Genomic DNA, 19,368 nt, shown 5'->3' with positions numbered 1-19,368 from the left:
CTTCCCCGTGCAACAGGTACACCGAGCCGTGAGATCTGTGCCATACAACCCTCACGGGTTAGGGCAGATCGGTGTACATAGATCGTCTGTGACATTCCAGACGATCGCTAGCAGCAACCCGCTCACTCTTCACCCACCATAGCGGCGGTCCCTTACACCGCACAGTGGACCTTGACCGGCGGAAGCAGTCCATTTCCCATCTTGGCACGCTTCCCCGGGTCCCCCTCGTAACACCCCGGCTTCCCTGCTTCGCTCCCCGGCTCCTCTGGTAGGCGTCCCCCGCTCCACAGCCTCCAGCCCCCATCACCTGCGGTCTCCAGGCGGCCCGGTCCCCGCTCCCGGCGCCCGTCGGCAGCTCTGCTCCAGGCCGGCTCCCCTGCTTCCTATTCACCGCTCCCTGCCCTGGCTTCTGGCACCCGGGCCTCGCGCATGCGCATTAGGGCGCGAGCGGGTTAATTGACCCTCTCTTAAAGGGCCAGCGTCCACTGACAGGATATTGAACACACAGGTACAGGGTATAAAGGGGTTTAATGTCCAAGTGGGCGGAGCCTGTTCTTCGTGTTTCCTAAGCTAGGAGTCAGGTCTCCTTGCGTCTGCTGGTATACTTACCTATCTCTCTTCTAGAGCCGCTCCTGCCTCGCCATCCGGTCCTGACGATTCCCGAACCCCGAACGCTGACTGTCTGCCATCCCATCAGTCCGTACCATCTCTGATCCCTGTGGTGATCTGTCCTCTCGCTCCATCGGTTCCGGACTCTGCCTGACAACATCTCGGCCTCCGAACCTGAGCTACGTCACCCGGACTACCATCAGTGACTCCGTGGTCCCAGGGACTTCTCCACTCCACTCTTTTGAACGGACTGTCCTGCTACCTGTAGTGCTCCGGCTACTGGACCCCTTGCCTTCAGTAAGGTGTTCGGCCCAGTGGATCCACCTCCTGGGTCTGCCCGTCCACCTGGCCCTAACAGTAAGAACAGGCCATGGATCCCGCCGAAGCACTAGCGGCCTTGCAGCAGGAACTCACACGCCAGCGTGAGACCCAGACCCGCATGCTGAACTTCATGTCTTCTGTGGATACCCGGCTGAACGCGCTACAAGCAGCGGCCACATCCTCGGCATCTCGGGTTTCCACTGTACAATCCACGGCCACTGCTCCCGTGGCAGCCTCCTCGGATGCCTCCAGTCTTCGTTTGTCCTTACCACCCCGGTACGCCGGAGATCCCAAGACCTGCAGGGGATTCATCAATCAATGCTCTCTCCATTTCAAGCTGCTGCCGCACTTGTTTGCCTCCGACCAAGCCAAGGTCACGTTCATGATGTCCCATCTGGAGGGAGAGGCACTGGCCTGGATGAACCCCTTGTGGGAGAAGGAGGATCCGGTGACCACCAACATCCAGGAATTCCTGCAGGCATTTCGTGGCACCTTTGACGAGCCCGGACGCGCCTCCGCGTCTGCCTCATCTCTCCTCCGGCTACGTCAGGGGACTCTGACGGTGGGCCAATATGCCATCCGTTTTCGCACCTTGGCTTCGGAATTCGGGTGGAACAATGAGGCACTAACCGCCGCCTTCTGGGAAGGACTCTCGGGTCGAATTAAAGATGAGCTGGCTGGTCGTGACGTGCCGTCCACCCTGGATGCCCTGATTGCCCTAGCGACTCGAGTGGATCTTCGCTTTCAGGAACGATCCAAAGAGGTGTCCCGTGAGAGACGTCCGATACGGCATTCCTCTCCTCCGCAGAAGCCCGCCGTACTTCAGTCAACGTCGTCTGGTGTCTCCGTCCACGAGCCCATGCAGATCGACCGTTTGCGGCAGTCTGAACAACGCCGAGCAGAACGGCTCGCCAAGGGTCTCTACTTCTACTGCGGAGAGGGTACACACCTTCTACGCTCCTGTCCAGAGAGGCCGGGAAACTCCAAAGCCTAGGGTTGGTAGGAGAGGCCACCCTAGGTGCTGGGACTCTCTCAGACCCGGTTACGTGGACTGTTCAAGTGACAACGGGAGAGACGCGGTTCACGGCCGAGGCGTACCTCGATTCTGGGGCAGCAGGCAATTTCATCCAGCAGGCCACGGTGGACAAGTACCAGGTGCCTGTTACTCCACTCGACAAACCCCTCGTGATTGCCTCAGTAGATGGGAGACCCCTCTCTGACACCATCTCGTGGATCACCAAACCTGTGGAACTGCGTATCGGTGCCCTGCACACCGAGAACATCGCTCTCTACGTCCTCCCACACATGTCTCATCAAATCCTGCTGGGACTCCCCTGGTTACGGACACACGAACCGTCAGTCAGCTGGGGTACTGGTGAAATCACCCGATGGGGCTCCTCTTGCCACGAGAACTGTCTGAAGACTATACAACCCATCCGACGACCTCCGGTTCCAGAGTCCCTACCGGGACTGCCCTCGGCCTATTGGTCCTTCGCGGACGTCTTTGATAAAAAGGAGTCAGAGGTACTGCCGCCACATCGTCCTTACGATTGCGCCATCGACCTGCTCCCGGGAACTACACCACCTCGAGGACGGATATATCCGCTGTCTCCTGCCGAAACAAGGGCCATGTCTACCTACATCACAGAGAACCTGGCAAGGGGATTCATTCGGAGATCCTCCTCTCCTGCTGGAGCAGGCTTCTTCTTCGTTAAGAAGAAAGAGGGCGACACACGCCCATGCATTGACTACCAGGGATTGAACCAAATCACCGTGAAAAATAAATACCCCCTGCCGCTCATCCCCGAATTGTTTGATCGGCTTAGAGGAGCTCGTGTGTTCACCAAGTTGGATCTTTGGGGTGCCTACAACCTGGTCCGCATCCGCTCTGGGGACGAATGGAAGACCGCGTTCAATACTCGCGATGGGCACTATGAATACTGTGTGATGCCCTTCGGCCTGTGTAACGCACCAGCAGTCTTTCAGGAATTGGTGAACGACGTGTTCCGGGACCTCCTCTACGTCTGTGTGGTAGTGTATCTTGATGATATCCTGGTCTTCTCTCCGGACCTCCAGACCCACAGAGAGAACGTGCAGCTGGTACTACAAAGACTGAGGGAGAATCGTCTGTACGCCAAGTACGAGAAGTGTGTCTTCGAGCAGTCTTCTCTTCCCTTTCTGGGTTACGTAATCTCCGATACCGGCCTGCAGATGGATCCTGAGAAGGTCTCTTCCATTCTCAACTGGCCCCCTCCTTCTGGACTGAAGGCAATCCAACGCTTTCTGGGATTCGCAAACTATTACCGTCAGTTCATCCCTCACTTCTCTGCTCTGACTGCACCTCTCTCCGCCTTGACCAAGAAGGGGGCTAATCCAAAGGACTGGTCACCTGCGGCCGACGCCGCGTTTGGCTCCCTGAAGCGGGCATTTGCTTCCTCCCCTGTGCTCCACCGTCCGGAGTTAAACCGACAGTTCACCTTGGAGGTGGATGCCTCCTCCTCGGGAGCCGGAGCAGTGCTCATGCAGAAGTCCTCCTACGGGAAGATGGTTACTTGCGGTTTCTTCTCCAAGAGCTTCTCAGCGCCTGAACGCAACTACACCATCGGTGACCGAGAGCTATTGGCAGTCAAACTGGCTCTGGAAGAATGGCGCTACCTTCTGGAGGGAGCAGTGTACCCCGTGATCATTTACACGGACCACAAGAACCTGGAGTACCTGCGGTCCGCTCAGCGACTGAACCCACGGCAAGCCAGGTGGCCCTTGTTCTTTGCCAGGTTCGATTTCCAGCTCCATTTCCGACCCGCGGACAAGAATGTACGCGCAGATGCCTTGTCCAGGTCATTCATGCCCATGGAGCAGGAGGAGGAGACATCCCAGCCCATCATCTGCCCTAGTAAAATCATTCCGGTGGCCCCTGTCACCCTGGCCCAGCTACCGCCCGGGAAGACCTATGTCTCTGAGACTGACAGGCAAAAAGTGTTGCACTGGGGCCATGCCTCGAAAACAGCCGGCCATGCTGGTCAGAAGAGAACATGGAGTACGATTGTACGTCACTACTGGTGGCCATCCCTTCGCACGGACGTCGCTTCTTTTGTCTCAGCCTGCTCCTCTTGTGCCAGGAACAAGACGCCCAAACACCTGCCTTATGGTCGTCTTCTGCCTCTGCCTATACCCTCTGTTCCGTGGCAACACATTGCAATGGACTTTATTACGGACTTGCCCCTGTCCTCCGGACACATAGTCATATGGGTCGTGGTGGATCGGTTCTCCAAAATGGCTCATTTCGTCCCTATGGCTGGACTGCCCTCTGCCCAGGAACTCGCTGACGCTTACATACAGCACATCTTCCGTTTGCATGGCTTTCCATCACACATTGTGTCCGACAGAGGAACTCAGTTTACCTCCCGCTTCTGGAGGGCTCTCTGCAAACATCTGGGAGTGACTCTGGACTTTTCTTCAGCCTACCATCCTCAGTCGAATGGCCAAGTGGAACGAGTCAATCAGATCTTGACCTCCTTCTTACGTCACTACGTCAACGCCCATCACGACGACTGGTCCACGCTTCTTCCTTGGGGTGAATTCTCCCATAACCACCACGTCAGTGAGTCCTCCTCCAGCTCTCCCTTCCATGTCGTTTACGGACTTCAGCCTTCCGTTCCTTTACCTGTGTCCTCTTCCTCGGATGTCCCTGCTGCTGATGCTGTAGCCCGTGACTTTGCAACAATTTGGGACTCTGTCAAGGCGTCCCTTGGACGTGCTTCCCTGCGGATGAAGAGACACGCAGACAAGAGGCGTCTGGATCCTCCGTGTTTCTCTCCAGGAGATCTGGTCTGGCTTGCTTCCAAGTACGTCCGATTGAAGCTACCATCCTACAAGCTGGGTCCTCGCTACATCGGGCCGTTTAAAGTCCTCAGCAAAATAAATGAGGTCTCCTACAAGCTGCAGCTCCCGGCCACGATGAGGATACCCAACTCCTTCCACGTCTCCCTGCTCAAGTCGGTTGTCCTTGGTCCCTTCTCCGCTTCTGCCAGTTCGGCTCCTCCTCCTATTGCTGATGATGACATCTATGCGGTAAGGGATATCGTGGCCATGAAAACCGTACGGGGCCGGCAGTTCTTCTTGGTGGACTGGGCAGGGTATGGTCCTGGGAACCCCGGGAGAATGTGGGTACTCCTCTGATACGTGCCTTCCTGTCCCGGTTGCGGGGAGGGGGGCGTGGGGGGGGTACTGTCACGCTCCCCGGGTCCCCTGCCCTGCTTCCCGGCTCCCCTGCCCCCTGCCTCGCTCCCCGGCTCACCTGCCACGCTCCCCGGCTTCCCTGCTTCGCTCCCCGGCTCCTCTGGTAGGCGTCCCCCGCTCCACAGCCTCCAGCCCCCATCACCTGCGGTCTCCAGGCGGCCCGGTCCTCGCTCCCGGCGCCCGTCGGCAGCTCTGCTCCAGGCCGGCTCCCCTGCTTCCTATTCACCGCTCCCTGCCCTGGCTTCTGGCACCCGGGCCTCGCGCATGCGCATTAGGGCGTGCGCGCGGTCATTGACCCTCTCTTAAAGGGCCAGCGTCCACTGATAGGATATTGAACACACAGGTACAGGGTATAAAGGGGTTTAATGTCCAAGTGGGCGGGGCATGTTCTTCGTGTTTCCTAAGCTAGGAGTCAGGTCTCCTTGCGTCTGCTGGTATACTTACCTATCTCTCTTCTAGAGCCGCTCCTGCCTCGCCATCCGGTCCTGACGATTCCAGAACCCCGAACGCTGACTGTCTGCCATCCCGTCAGTCCGTACCATCTCTGATCCCTGTGGTGATCCGTCCTCTCGCTCCATCGGTTCCGGACTCTGCCTGACAACATCTCGGCCTCCGAACCTGAGCTACCGGACCCCTTGCCTTCAGTAAGGTGTTCGGCCCAGTGGATCCACCTCCTGGGTCTGCCCGTCCACCTGGCCCTAACAGACAGCGAGAGAGCAACAATCCTGAATGTGCAGGGAGCAGGATTACGCTGCCCTAGACTTATCAAACTGTTAAAAAACAACATACTTGAGGTTCCCAAATAATTGACAGTGATGTCCCTGATCTGTTGTCAAATCGACAAGTAAGATAATATGAGATCTACATGATACAGAGTACATTTCTGCTATCTACCAGGAAATATCTAATGATTCTCACTTCCTTCTAATCCAGAAACTGTAGAAGGTGTGATGTAGTACTTAGCACTAGTATTTAGCTTCTATTAACTCTTAAGGCCCTGTCACACACAGAGATAAATCTTTGGCAGATCTGTGGTTGCAGTGAAATTGTGGACAATCGGTGCCAGGTTTGTGGCTGTGTACAAATGGAACAATATGTCCATGATTTCACTGCAACCACAGATCTGCCAAAGATTTATCTCTATGTGTGATGGGGTCTTTACTCTTTGCTTTTCAATATGGTTCCTATATTTCTAAATTGATTTTTTGCTTACACAGATTTACTTTCTGCCAGTTTTTAATCTTATATTTCTTGATACTAGTAATGAAAACTCTCTATTAGAAATCTATAAGCTTCAACTTCCGTATTTTGTGTGCTAAAATATGTTGTTGTTTTTTTTAATTAAGGGGGGTGTTTCATGTAATAACTGAATAAATGGGATCCTTTTTATGTTATCCAAAAAAAAAGCATATATAGCCATGACATTAAACTTGCAATGTCTCTTAAATATAGATGATCAATTCGATACAAATTTGAACAATTTGTGGTTCAATTGGTGAAAATTACCGAAAAGTACCAAATAGCCTTTTACACATTGCAGAAGATTGCATCAGTCACAAAGGGCTGACATGACCTCAGGCATGACTGTGTGGGCTTCCTCATAATGCCTTACAACAATCATATAACATACTGTATAGAGATGGGTGGACTCACAGAAAACCAGGACCGGCGGGTCCCTGCTAATTTTTGAAAAAAATCCGTTTCTGGTATGGAATCCGGTACCCATATAATCCTGAGCCCTCCTGGTTCATGAATCATGAAGCAGCAGGCTACGGATGTGTGACGCCCCTGGACTATCAGGTCGTCACAGAGTACTGCACAAGCTTCCCTTCCGTGCAGTATTCCGCCTCCTTCTTGGTTCTGGGTCCCTAACTAAATGGTGTTGCCTCCAACAGCAAATCAAATCCTAGATACACCCTGCACCACACCCACCAGACACACCAGTGGATGGCTTGAGTGGAATAGAGTCGCCTGCCTGGGGGGTCAGGGAGGGGAGGTGAGGAGTGTAGTCAGTTAGTTAGTTAGTTAGTTGGTGAGTAGGGAGAGAGTTGGGAATTAGCCCTCGAGCTGTGAGGAGCTCAGAGGAAGTCGAGAGTGGTGACTTCTGAAGGAACTGTCTAGGTTGCAGATGGTGGTCTGGAGCTAGAGGAGTTGGACCCCCGGTCGCAGGGGATTGTATCAAGGGGCCTGGACCTGTCGAGGAGGACAGCTGGCAGCCTAGCACTATCACCGGTCCGGGAACGAAGACATGAAGGGGTACACGGACCCTAGGTCGGGGAGTAGCTGCAGGCAACCTGACAATTCACCTGAGGAGAACGAAGCCTTTATGATCTGCTCCAGAATCGGGGTATTAGCGCAATGAGGGGGATAGGACTTTCCAAATCCAAAACGGTCCAGAAAATCCCAAGCGGGAGGCCTGAGAGCAAGCTCCCATACTTAGCCATAGTAGGGAGTGGGGCCCGGCTAGTTTCATGCTACCGGGCCATCAAGTTGAAGTCAAACTAAGTGCCAGGAGGCAGGTCACGGATCACCAGGAAGCACCATTGGGGACGGGGCCCAGACGAGCTCCCCTCAGCGGCAGCGGTACCCAGAGACTTGGTTTACCCGGTTGTCAGTGTCTGCTTATGAACTGAGTGAGTACAAGAGTGACCCCTGTGCCCCACGGCACCCCTCACTGAGTCCCGGGGCACCCCCCTACCCGTGCAGGGTTACAACACCTTGTTGCCCTGCTTCATAACCCCAGGTACTCCCAATGGCAGCGGCGGTACTCCCCAAATTACCGTACACCACTGGTGGCATCACAAACTACATACCAATTCCCCTGTAAATATTCCCCTTAAATCTGAGGGGCCGCACGACCCCCGGGTCCGGAGACCCTCGAGCCACAGTGAACCCAGATCCGAGCAGCTTGGCTGCTTCCATGGGGGCAGCACAGATGAGCTGCGCCCGCGATGTCTCCTCCTCTGGTCATCTTGAGCCCTCCTGGTTCATGAATCATGAAGCAGCAGGCTGAGATTGAGCTGTGCTTGCAATGTCTCCTCCTCTGCTCATCCTGAGCCCTCCTGGTTCAGGAATCATAAAGCAGCAGGGTCAGGATGAACTGTGCCCACGATGTCTCCTGCTCTGCTCATTCTTAGCCCTCCTAGTTCATGAATCATGAAGCAGCAGACTCATGACGAGCTGCGCCTGCGATGTCTCCTCCTCTGCTCATGCTGAGCACTCCTGGTTCAGGAATCAGCAGGCTCAGGATGAGCTGTGCCTGTGATGTCTCCTCCTCTGCTCATCCTGAGCCCTCCTGGTTCATGAAACATGATTCTGACTCACAGACAGAGCCTGTTATTATTTGCAGGCAGACGCTGTCACACAGGCTGGGGGCGCGTCTGACTGCAACCAATCACAGAAGCCAGGCCGGCCAGTGGGAGGGGAAAGCAGGGAAAGCAGTGTGTATGTTAGAGCAATGATGAGCGGCCTAGGGAGGCCGCAGGAGCAGTGTGACGGCTGCGTGGGAGCAGTTTACAGCCGCAACGGAGCCTTGATAAGTATGAAGCACTCGCTTCATTCTTATTTTCTTTATTTTGCCTTTATTTTTTTTAATTTCTTGAGTGCCAGATCTGGATCAAACACCCGGAATCCTGGGCCCGGCACCCGGGCACCTCTGAAACCGCATGGATCCGGACTTTTACAGTCCGGATCGACCCATCACTAATGGTGAACCAAAGTGTCATGTGGCGTTTTGCACAAACTTTGCCGACTGTTATGGTGGCAGCCGACTCTGTTCAGATGGCAGATTCTAACACTCTGCCCGATGGTTTTGCTTGTGTCTGGGATTAAGACAGACAGACTTGGGCATCAACCTCCTGTGTGCTGCTGATAGTCAGGCCAGCAAGAGTTAATCTCTGCTGGTCTGCATGCTCCTTTGATTACATGATGTGGGGAGGCCTATCACATCTGCCCCCCTCCTATTTATGCTGGTTGAATTCTTCCACTCATGCCACCTATAGTTTGTTCTGTGTTAGTCTGTGAGGTGTGGTGTCCCAGACTGTCTGGTGAACGTTGTGTTGTGCTTATTTGCTTGGTGTGGTTTTGGAGGTTACCCCTGTTGTTTTGTAGCTTCCATCCAGATCTTGTTTTCCTCCTGAATGTCTTATTGACTTATCCTGTATATGTGTGAGTTTTAGTTTTCCTTGGTCTGTCTTTATCTTTGGGTTTCAACCCATTCCTGTCCCGTCCCTCCCTGGGGGGAGGGGGAATCAGATCAGGACTGGTCAGGAGCTGGACCAGGAAGGAGACTTGGGCATCTCCACCATCAACAGTATCCCTGAGATTAAGGACAGCATAGGGCCCCCTAGCTTGACGGACAGATTAAGAGCCCTGGTTCCTCGCTATCTCAGTCATCGTGACACATAGCCAATCAGGAGGAACTATCACAGCCTGTATAAAAGCCTAGGCAGGGAGTACAGCAGCTATTTCATGGTGATAGTTAGATCTCACAGCTCACCTTAGAGATAGGAAGAAAAAGCCTTACAACATTGGGCAAAAACTCCAGAGAGCAATGTGTTGTATAACTTCAGCACTGATGAATATGAGAGTAGTAGTCTGGGAATAATACAGAGATTTAATTGATAAGGTGAGAGAGAGTGATAGGAGAGGTGCCTGTGTAGCGCCCCTGACTGTGTCAGAATGCTGCAGGGAACTACATCCTGTCAACCTGGGTGCAGGGCCTACCCACCATGGTTCCAGGTTCCCATCAACAGTGTCAATGCCATCCGCACTACAAATCCCAGCCACACCTCACACCAGGGCTGGACAGACACACCAGTGGGTTGATCAAGTTGGAGCATGGCCGCCCACCTAGGGGTCAGGTAGACTGGTGGGAGGGAGAAAGTTAGTTCAGTGGTAGCCCTCAGAGAGAGAGGAGTGTGGGAGTTGGAGCTCCCAGGGAGATGAGAGGTTGGGTCGCAAACGGTGGTCCGGGACCACAGGAGTCGGGGACCGGTATTAGGAACACTGGACAGGAGTGTAGCAGACACAGTCTAGGAGGACTGTTGGCACTAGAAAGCCCAGCAACTTTATCGGTACCGAGCATGGCGGGGTACAGGACCTTAGATCGGGGAGTAGCTTCAAGCAACCTGATAATTAACCTGTGGAGGATAGTCTCTTTATGAACTTTCCCCAAGAGCTCAGAGATTCGAGGCATCAGCACAACGTGGGGGATAGGGTTCTCCAGAACACACAACCCACTGAAATCCCAAGTGCCAGCCACCAAGAGCACAGCTGCTATACACACAGGTAGCGGGGCCCCGAAAGCTTCAAGCCAAGGGGCCACAACTGTCAAACAATTTGTGCACAGAGGCAGGGCTCCGGACTTACTAAGTGACACTGGTGGGAGCGGGACCTGGACGGGCTCCCCCCGTAGAGACTGCGGTGCCTAGAGACTTTGTTTTACCATCTGTGTGAGTGTCTGCTTAATCCACCTGATCCAACACCACGACTACCGCACTGAGTAATCTAACTCTTGTACCCTGCTTACCAAGGCCAAGCAAGCTACCCGAACACCAAATCCCCATCATCCGAGGCCTTCCCTACCTGCGGAGGGACTGACATCTGCCTGCCCCATACCATCTGCCCCGGTACTCCCATCGGCAGCGGTGGTACTCCCCTTTACCGCAACCCGCAGGTGGCATCACGAACATTTATCCCCTGTAAATACCCCCTTTACAACTGAAGTGGCCACGAGCCCCCGGGTCCGGAGACCCTCGAGCCACAGTGACCCCGGATTCAAGCAGTTCGACTGCTGCAGGGGCGCCACTCCTGCAGCAGAGCCAGACTCTGTAATTGATCAGTTATATGTAGAGATGGGCGAACTTGCAGATGTTTGGGTTGGGCAGGTCCAGCCAGACTTTAAAAAAAAGTCTCGTTTGGGACTAGATTTGACCCGCATGTCACCACGTACCCTATATAAGTCTATGGGACCCCGAACTTTAGTGTTATAAAATGGTGTTAGTGGGGGCTGCAAAGCAGGACAATTATACTTACCGAGTTGCGCAGCTTTCACACTGGTTCTGGGTCTGCTAATGAAATCTTATGAATATCCACTGCTTCCCCAGTCCATCCTCTGTGACAGCATTTTTGATTGGTTGCAGTCAGACTGTGGCCTCACCCTCTGTTCCAGCGTCTGTGATTGGTTGCCCTCACACTATCTGTTTGACTCCCCGAAGCAGAGTATAAAAATAAATAAATAATTGTGACCTTGTCTGGAAGGTGAAAACAGGCTTCAGCCGGAAGGAGTTACTATATTGAAAATATCCTTTTAACACTAATAGTATAAATAGTATAATATAAATACAGACCAGAAAATCATTACTTCTGTATATGACAAATGTTATATATCTGGTGATAAGACTGATTTATCCTGAAATATTCATTACATAGATGGTTTTATCATATTGAATTTCTCTGCAGCTGGCCAATTAAGTAAGTAGGTGGGAAAGCCATATCTAATGAAGGATTAGGTATAGATTAACATAACTGATAGAAGATGAACTATGTAGCAATGTCATTACAAGCCTATGTATAGGGGCCATTTGTGTAACAACAATTTTCACCCACCTCGTGAAGATTTCATGACAATGCAGGGCACTCTGATGTGAGAACTTCAATGCAACTAAAGAGAAAGAAAAAAAAAACATTAACCCCTTTACCAGCCAGCCTGTTTTCACCTTCCTGATCGGGCCAATTTTTTCAATTCTGACCAGTGTCACTTTATGGCTACATGCGCACTCTGCAGTTTTTTCTGCACACAAACAGCAACCAAAACTGCACCTTGTGAGGCCTAAAACACACTTCCGCAAAAAAAACGTCCATGTGACACGGTCCGTTTTTCGGGTCCGTGTTCCATTTTTTTGGGGCGTTTCTCCGGTACGTATGGCATCCGTGTGATGGCGTATGCGAGCCATGTGTACGTGTAAAATGTCCATGTTTGTGTCTAAAATGCCCGTGTATGTGTACGTGGAATGTCCGTGTGGAATGTCCGTTTGTGTGTTGCACAATGTCGTTGATACATGTCGGCTGACAGCAGACAGAGTTGCGCAATGAGAATGAACTCGGGTGAACTTCACCCGACTTCATTGTCATGCCGCGGCTCTGTCTGTGTGCCGCGTACTGATTAGCGGTCACCTGTGAAGGATTCACCAGTGACCGCTAATCCCCCGAGTGACTGAAGTGAGCAGCCCTCTCTCATACTTACCGCTCCCCGATCATCAGCACGGCGAGGAACAGCTGTGCAGAGAATACGCGGCAACAATTACTTTGAATATGCCGGCCGCTCATTCATCAATCTCGTATTCCCTGCTTTCCCCACCCACAGACGCCTGTGATTGGTTGCAGTCAGACACGCCCCCACCCTGAGTGACAGCTGTCTCACTGCACCCAATCACAGCAGCCGGTGGGCGTGTCTATACTGTGCAGTAAAATAAATAAATAATTAATTAAAAAAACCGGCGTGCGGTCCCCCCCAATTTTAATACCAGCCAGATAAAGCCATACAGCTGAAGGCTGGTATTCTCAGGATGGGGAGCCCCACGTTATGAGGAGCCCCCCAGCCTAACAATATCAGTCAGCAGCCGCCCAGAATTGCCGCATACATTATATGCGACAGTTCTGGGACTGTACCCGGCTCTTCCCGATTTGCCCTGGTGCGTTGGCAAATCGGGGTAATAAGGAGTTTTTGGCAGCCCATAGCTGCCAATAAGTTCTAGATTAATCATGTCAGGCGTCTCCCCGAGATACCTTCCATGATTAATCTGTAAATTACAGTAAATAAACACACACACCCGAACAATCCTTTATTAGAAAAAAAACCACAAACATATACCCTGGTTCACCAATTTAATAAGCCCGAAAAAGCCCTCCATGTCCGGCGTACTCCAGGATGGTGCAGCGTCGCATCCAGCTCTGCTGCATGAAGGTGACCAGAGCTGCAGAAGACACCGCCGCTCCTGTCCGCTCCACGCAGCTAATGAAGGGAATAGCGCGATCAGCTGAGCTGCCACTGAGGTTACTCGCGGACAACGCTGAATACAGCTGATCGTGCTATTCCCTTCATTGTGTGACAGCTGTCTGACTGCAACCAATCACAGCCACCGGTGAGCGTGTCTACATCGTACAGCACTGAAGAGAGTTACTCTATCAGTGGTGGAGGACTCGAGCTGTGACAGCAAACACCTGAGTGACAGCACCGCTGATCGCTCGGCTCACTTAAGTCACTCGGGTGGTTTGCTGTGACAGCTGGAGGACTCCAGCTGTAGAGCGATGTGATCCACAGCTGGAGTCCTCCAGCTGTCACAGAAAACTACCCGAGTGACTGAAGTGAGCCGCGCGATCAGCGGTGCTGTCACTCAGGTGTTTGCTGTCACAGCTCGAGTCCTTTACCTGTGAGCGCACATTAGGCCGCGACTGAATTGAGCCGCAGCTGGAGGACTCAAGTGAGTGACGGCACCGCTGATCACACGGCTCACTTCAGTAGCAGCCTGAACCGCAGTAAACCCGTGACGTCATTGCTGCAACACCCGCCATACTGGGGGACCCGTAGCTGTGACGTCAGGGGTTCACCCCAGTTCATTCTGGTCGCTGTGGCTCTGTCCACAGCTGTCACTCAGCATGGGGCTCGTCTGATTGCAACCAATCACAGATGGTGGTAGGAGTCAATATGTATGAGGCTAATGAGCGGTTCGGAAGAAGATGATAGGCTGCAGAAGCAGTGTGACAGCCGGTGAGCGGTAAGTATGTACTACTTGGGGAGAAAGAGAGAGAGCGCAAGAGAGACAGAGATACTGACAGGGGCACCGACACTGGCACTGACACGGCCATTGACACCTACATGGACACTGACACACGGACACCGGCATGCCAAAATCACTCCAGTTTTGTTGACAAAAGGTAAAACGCATGCAAAATAAATGCCAAATGCATCAATTTGATAGCATGCATTTTTCCTTGCATTTTTTATGCCCTCATTGATTTCAATGGGTGACAAATGTTGACAAAAATGCAAGAAAGAATGAACATTATCATTATCCTGTCATTCAAAATTGTCCTGAGGAAGGGGGTTGAGACCCTTGAAATGCGTAGACCTGTATCTGCATTTTGAATAAATAATAATGGATTAAAAACATCTGCCTCTTGAATGGTGATAAGCATGAGACCCATCCTTCCACACATATACACTGAAGACACAGTGCGTGGGCACAGAAAATGACCGCATGCTGTGGGCTTCAGGCAGAGACTGAGCCACAGCTATGAGTGGTGACGTCACTCAGTTTATTTGTCGTCATAGCTGGAGGTTCCCATAGTACTCCAGCTTTGATTGCAAGTAAATTGACCTCAGGTGACCTCATTAAAGTCAGTGACCTCAGGTGAGGTCACTGAGTTTACAGACCTACATCTCCTGGCAGAAAACCAAGTAAAAAATGGTGTAGAGAAGACCACATTTTTAAATTTCTATTTTGCATCTGTTTTCTCGCAGAAAATTAATTTAACATCAACTGATCTTCACTGTACCTTTGAAGGAATAGAAGAATCCAGGGATAGTGAGGGAATACTTCGCTAACATAAATGCATTCGTGTCTCCAGGTCCAGATGAATTACACCCAAGGGTAGGGATGGAGATAGATGACATTTCTGAACCACTCTCCATAATCTTTGAAAATTCTTGGAAAACAGGTGCCAGAAAACTGAAGAATTGCAAATGTTGTCCCCATCTTCAAAAAGGGGAAGAAAGTAGACCCAGCGAACTATAGAGCTGTGAGCCTGACTTCTATACCAGAAAAGATCTTTGAACAAATTATTAAACAACATGTATGCAATGGTTTGGATGAGAATGAAGAGATTAACCAAAGCAAGCATGGGTTTTTGACTAATAAGTCATGTCAAACTAACTTAATTTTCTTCAGTGACAGAATCACTGACTGGGTGGATCAGGGAAATGCAGAAGATATAATATATCTTGACTTCAGCAAAGCATTTGACAAAGTATCTCATACCATCCTTATTGAAAAAATTACCAAGTACGGATTGGACAAGGCAAATACTAAGTGGATTCATATCTGGCTTAGTGATCCAACCCGAAGAGTGGTAATAAATGGCTGCACATCTGGTTGGAAGAATATCTCAAGGAGAGTACAACAGGGCTCTCTCTTGGGACCTGTGTTGTTCAACAGCTTTATCAATGATTTAGATGAAGGAATTGAGGGTAAACTGATTAAATTTGCTGAAAACACAAAGCTAAGAGGGATAGCTAGTACTAGAGAAGAGAGAGAGAGAGAGAGAGAGGGTTCAAAAAGATCTAAACAAATTGGAACAGTGGGCAGCAACTAACAGGTTTATTAACAACTGTCCCATTCCTGTACACTTCCTTTGTTCAGGGAGTACCTTGCCCCCAGCAGACATGCTTTGTTACTGTAGTATGGAACTTCTGATATACAAATAGTGATGCTGGAGATCAAAATTAGAGAACACTGTGTAATTAGAGTGTGTATCAGAACCTTCTTCAACAACACATGGTTCCTTACTTGTGTTCATCACTCAAGCAGCCAGCAATATTCATGCAGGACAATGTCCCCTGTCACACAGCAAAAAGGGTAAAGCAGTTCCTTGAAACAGAAAACATTGAAACAATGAAATGGCCAGCCCAGAGTCCTGATCTAAACCCAATAGGAAACCTCTGGAAAATCCTTGCTGACAAAGTTGTGGCCAAGAAACCCACAACAGTCAAATAACTGTGGAAGAGACTGAAAGAAGAAAGGACCAAAATTACACCAGAGCAGTGTGAGAGACTAGTGATGTCCTGAGGCTGCAGATGTGCTGAAGTCATTCACAGTGGCAGCCTGTATATTTCCTACTGATTGGTGAATGTTGTTACCTACAGAAAATTTACTTCGAATTTTTCTCTGTGGCTACAGTCATTGTTGTTCTATAATTATGATCATCATGTTTTGGGCAAAATACAGGTTTTATGTTGATAAACTTTGGATCTTATGTAAAACACTCTTCTAGTGGCATAGTGTACCCCTTACAAAAAACCTTCACATGTTGATTAATGTAGATTACATTATTTCTGGAAAAAAAAGCAACTGATCATACATTGTTCTCTAATTTTGATCTCCTCTGTATGTATAGCGCGTGTTAGGTGAGTGGGCTGCTAATTCTGTGTGTGTTTTAGGTAATGTGAGTGGGTAATTTTATTAGCAAATAATATTTGTATTATCATGCAATTACTGTGTTTGTGTAGTGAGTAGAATCGTTAATTGTCGACTTTTCGATGTCTAATAAATATTCATTTTTAATATACAGTTTTGTCTTAGTTATTTTCCGTTCTTACTTACAAATCATATACTATAATATTTATATAGCAATAGGAACAGGAAAGCATTAAGGTGCATTTAATATTTGATGTTAATTATTAGTAGTCTAGTTTGACAATAATTAATATCAGAACTCCTCTTCAACGTTGGTGAAGCTTTTCTCCTTTACACTTTCATTACAGGGACTCTAAGGGGTACTTTTCACGTTGCGACATCGCTAGCATCGGCTAGCGATGCCGAGCGCGATAGTACCCGACCCCGTCGCACATGCGATATCTTGTGATAGCTGCCGTAGCGAACATTATCGCTATGGCAGCTTCACACGCACTTACCTGCCCTGCGTCATCGCTCTGGCCGGCGACCCGCCTCCTTCCTAAGGGGGCAGGTCGTGCGGCGTCACAGCGACGGTACACGGCAGGCGGCCAATAGAAGCGGAGGGGTGGAGATGAGCGGGACGTAAACATCCCGCCCACCTCCTTCCTTCCGCATAGCCGGTGGAGGCAGGTAAGGAGATGTTCCTCGCTCCTGCGGCTTCACACACCACAATGTGTGCTGCCGCAGGAATGAGGAACAACATTGTATCACCTATTGGTGCGACATTATGAAAATGACCGATGCTACACAGATCACCGATTTTCGACGCTTTTGCAATCGTTTATCGGCGCATCTAGGCTTTACACGTTGCAACGTCGTTACCGGTGCCGGATGTGCGTCACTTTCGATTTGACCACGACGATATCGCAGTAGCGATGTCACAGCGTGCAAAGTACCCCTAACTATCAGAGACCTCTTCCAAAGCCCTGCTTCGTGTAGCTGCGCTCCTATGCATTGAGCCCAAATATTTTAAAGTCTCTAGGTAATCTGGAAGCAGATAAAATAGGCATTTTTGAAAAGTGCCAAATTTTCTTTTGTGTATTAATTGTTAAGGGGTAGCCTAGACTTGGAACGAAAGTCTGCCCTCACCGTTTATGACATCAAACTACTGAATCATGATAGTATCTTGTGTGCACATGTTACAATTCTTTGGTATTGATGGTGCGAGAGGGCGGACGAGACCACATGAACGCAATTTGCCTACTTGCAATCACATACCAACATACCAGCTAGAAGTGTGCGGCTTCTTTTATGTCACTTCTATTGAGACGTCAAGCTTGTCCAAGTAGCACGTGACTGCAAACGTGCAAATCGTGTATATTTATGTAGTCAAGTGACTACCCACATACACTGGCAATTCCAGTGAATTGAGACAGTGTTGATGACTGCAGACTTTGGTTCCAAGCCTGTACGACCCTATAGCAGTGCCTCCAGTCTTAGATTATATGTGGCCAACATATCACCGCTGAGGTCATTGTGATGTGACTGTCATGACTATTTGATCAGAGGATGGCTGGTTTATGTGGACTCCTGAGTGACAAGATCTATGGCTAGAGATAAAAAGAGTTTGGCCTCCTCAGGTAGCTATATAATGAATATTCTTCAATAATGAAGTTAACTTTTTGCACGCCCGGAAACAGAGCAGAGGTGATGGAATTAATTATTTGTTCTAGTTTATTACGTTCTGTTATAGTATAAAAAAAATATTAACTTTGTAGCTATTGTCAACAGCAAATGTTTAACCTGAGAATATGTAAAACATAGCTGATTGGTAAAGAACAGGCTCATCCAAGTTTCCCTTTTTATACCAAATAAATTGCTGATATGTTTAAAATGAAACCTCAAAAGCCCTATATACCTGCAGATATAGATGTAATCTGCAAATATATATATTAAAATGGCTGACATACTGGAACAGTGGCTACAGGGAAAATATCAAGTTTTATTCTCTCTGCAGACAGTCCTTCCAGCCATAGGGGCAGTGCAGGGAGCAGTTACAATTTCTATCTACTACATATAGAGCACACTGTATTCTCTTCTCAATTAATAATAATTGTATTCATTTATATAGCGCTATTAATTCCATAGCGCTTTACATACATTGGCAACACTGTCCCCATTGGGGCTCACAATCTAGAGTCCCTATCTGTATGTCTTTGGAGTGTGGGAGGAAACCGGAGAACCCGGAGGAAACCCACACAAACACGGGGAGAACATACAAACTCCTTGCAGATGGTGTCCTTGGTAGGATTTGAACCCAGGACCCCAGCGCTGCAAGACTGCATTGCTAACCACTGAGCCACCATGCCACCTGTTCATTCCACATACCTCCACCCATGGGTGCAACTCATATGTTATAATGGTGTCTGTTTGTTTGACACATGGTCAATTTGTGGAGGGTGTTATAGCTCTGGAAGAAACATCAGTGAGATAGAGAGAGGTTTCGCTTGTCCAGACCGGGGTCAGTGTGTGGAGGCTGCTGAATACTCTAGGGATACTTCTAAGGTGCGGTGTACCGCAAGTGAAATGAAGGGTAACATATTGTCTATGCTTTTTGAAGCTATAAGAGGGCTTGTGTTATGTTCCTGGAAAGAAGTATAGGTTTTGTTGAATAAAACTGCTGGACTTTTTAAGTAAAAAGTGTTCCTGTCATTACCTGAAGGAACAAGCTGAGCGAGTAACCCCATCACAATATGTATGTGCAGAGTTGGCTGTCAATCATTGTGCCAGGGAGTGATTACAGCTATACTTACTATACAGTGAGCGGTGACTGTTACAGCACCCTGCACCATCCCAATAACTATAAAAGAGGGGCTACAGGGAGATAAATAAATAAAAAAATAAAAAAACTTAATCAACAGACCAAAAAGATAAAAGTCCCCACTGTTCACAGACACGCAATCATTTACTTCTAATACAGTAGCTATTGACAGAACTTTCATCATTAACTGATATTTTGTACAAA

Source organism: Anomaloglossus baeobatrachus, chromosome 1 (assembly GCF_048569485.1).
Source record: "Anomaloglossus baeobatrachus isolate aAnoBae1 chromosome 1, aAnoBae1.hap1, whole genome shotgun sequence".
NCBI classification, from domain to species: Eukaryota; Metazoa; Chordata; class Amphibia; order Anura; family Aromobatidae; genus Anomaloglossus; species Anomaloglossus baeobatrachus.
Note: the sequence above shows the minus strand (reverse complement) of the source record.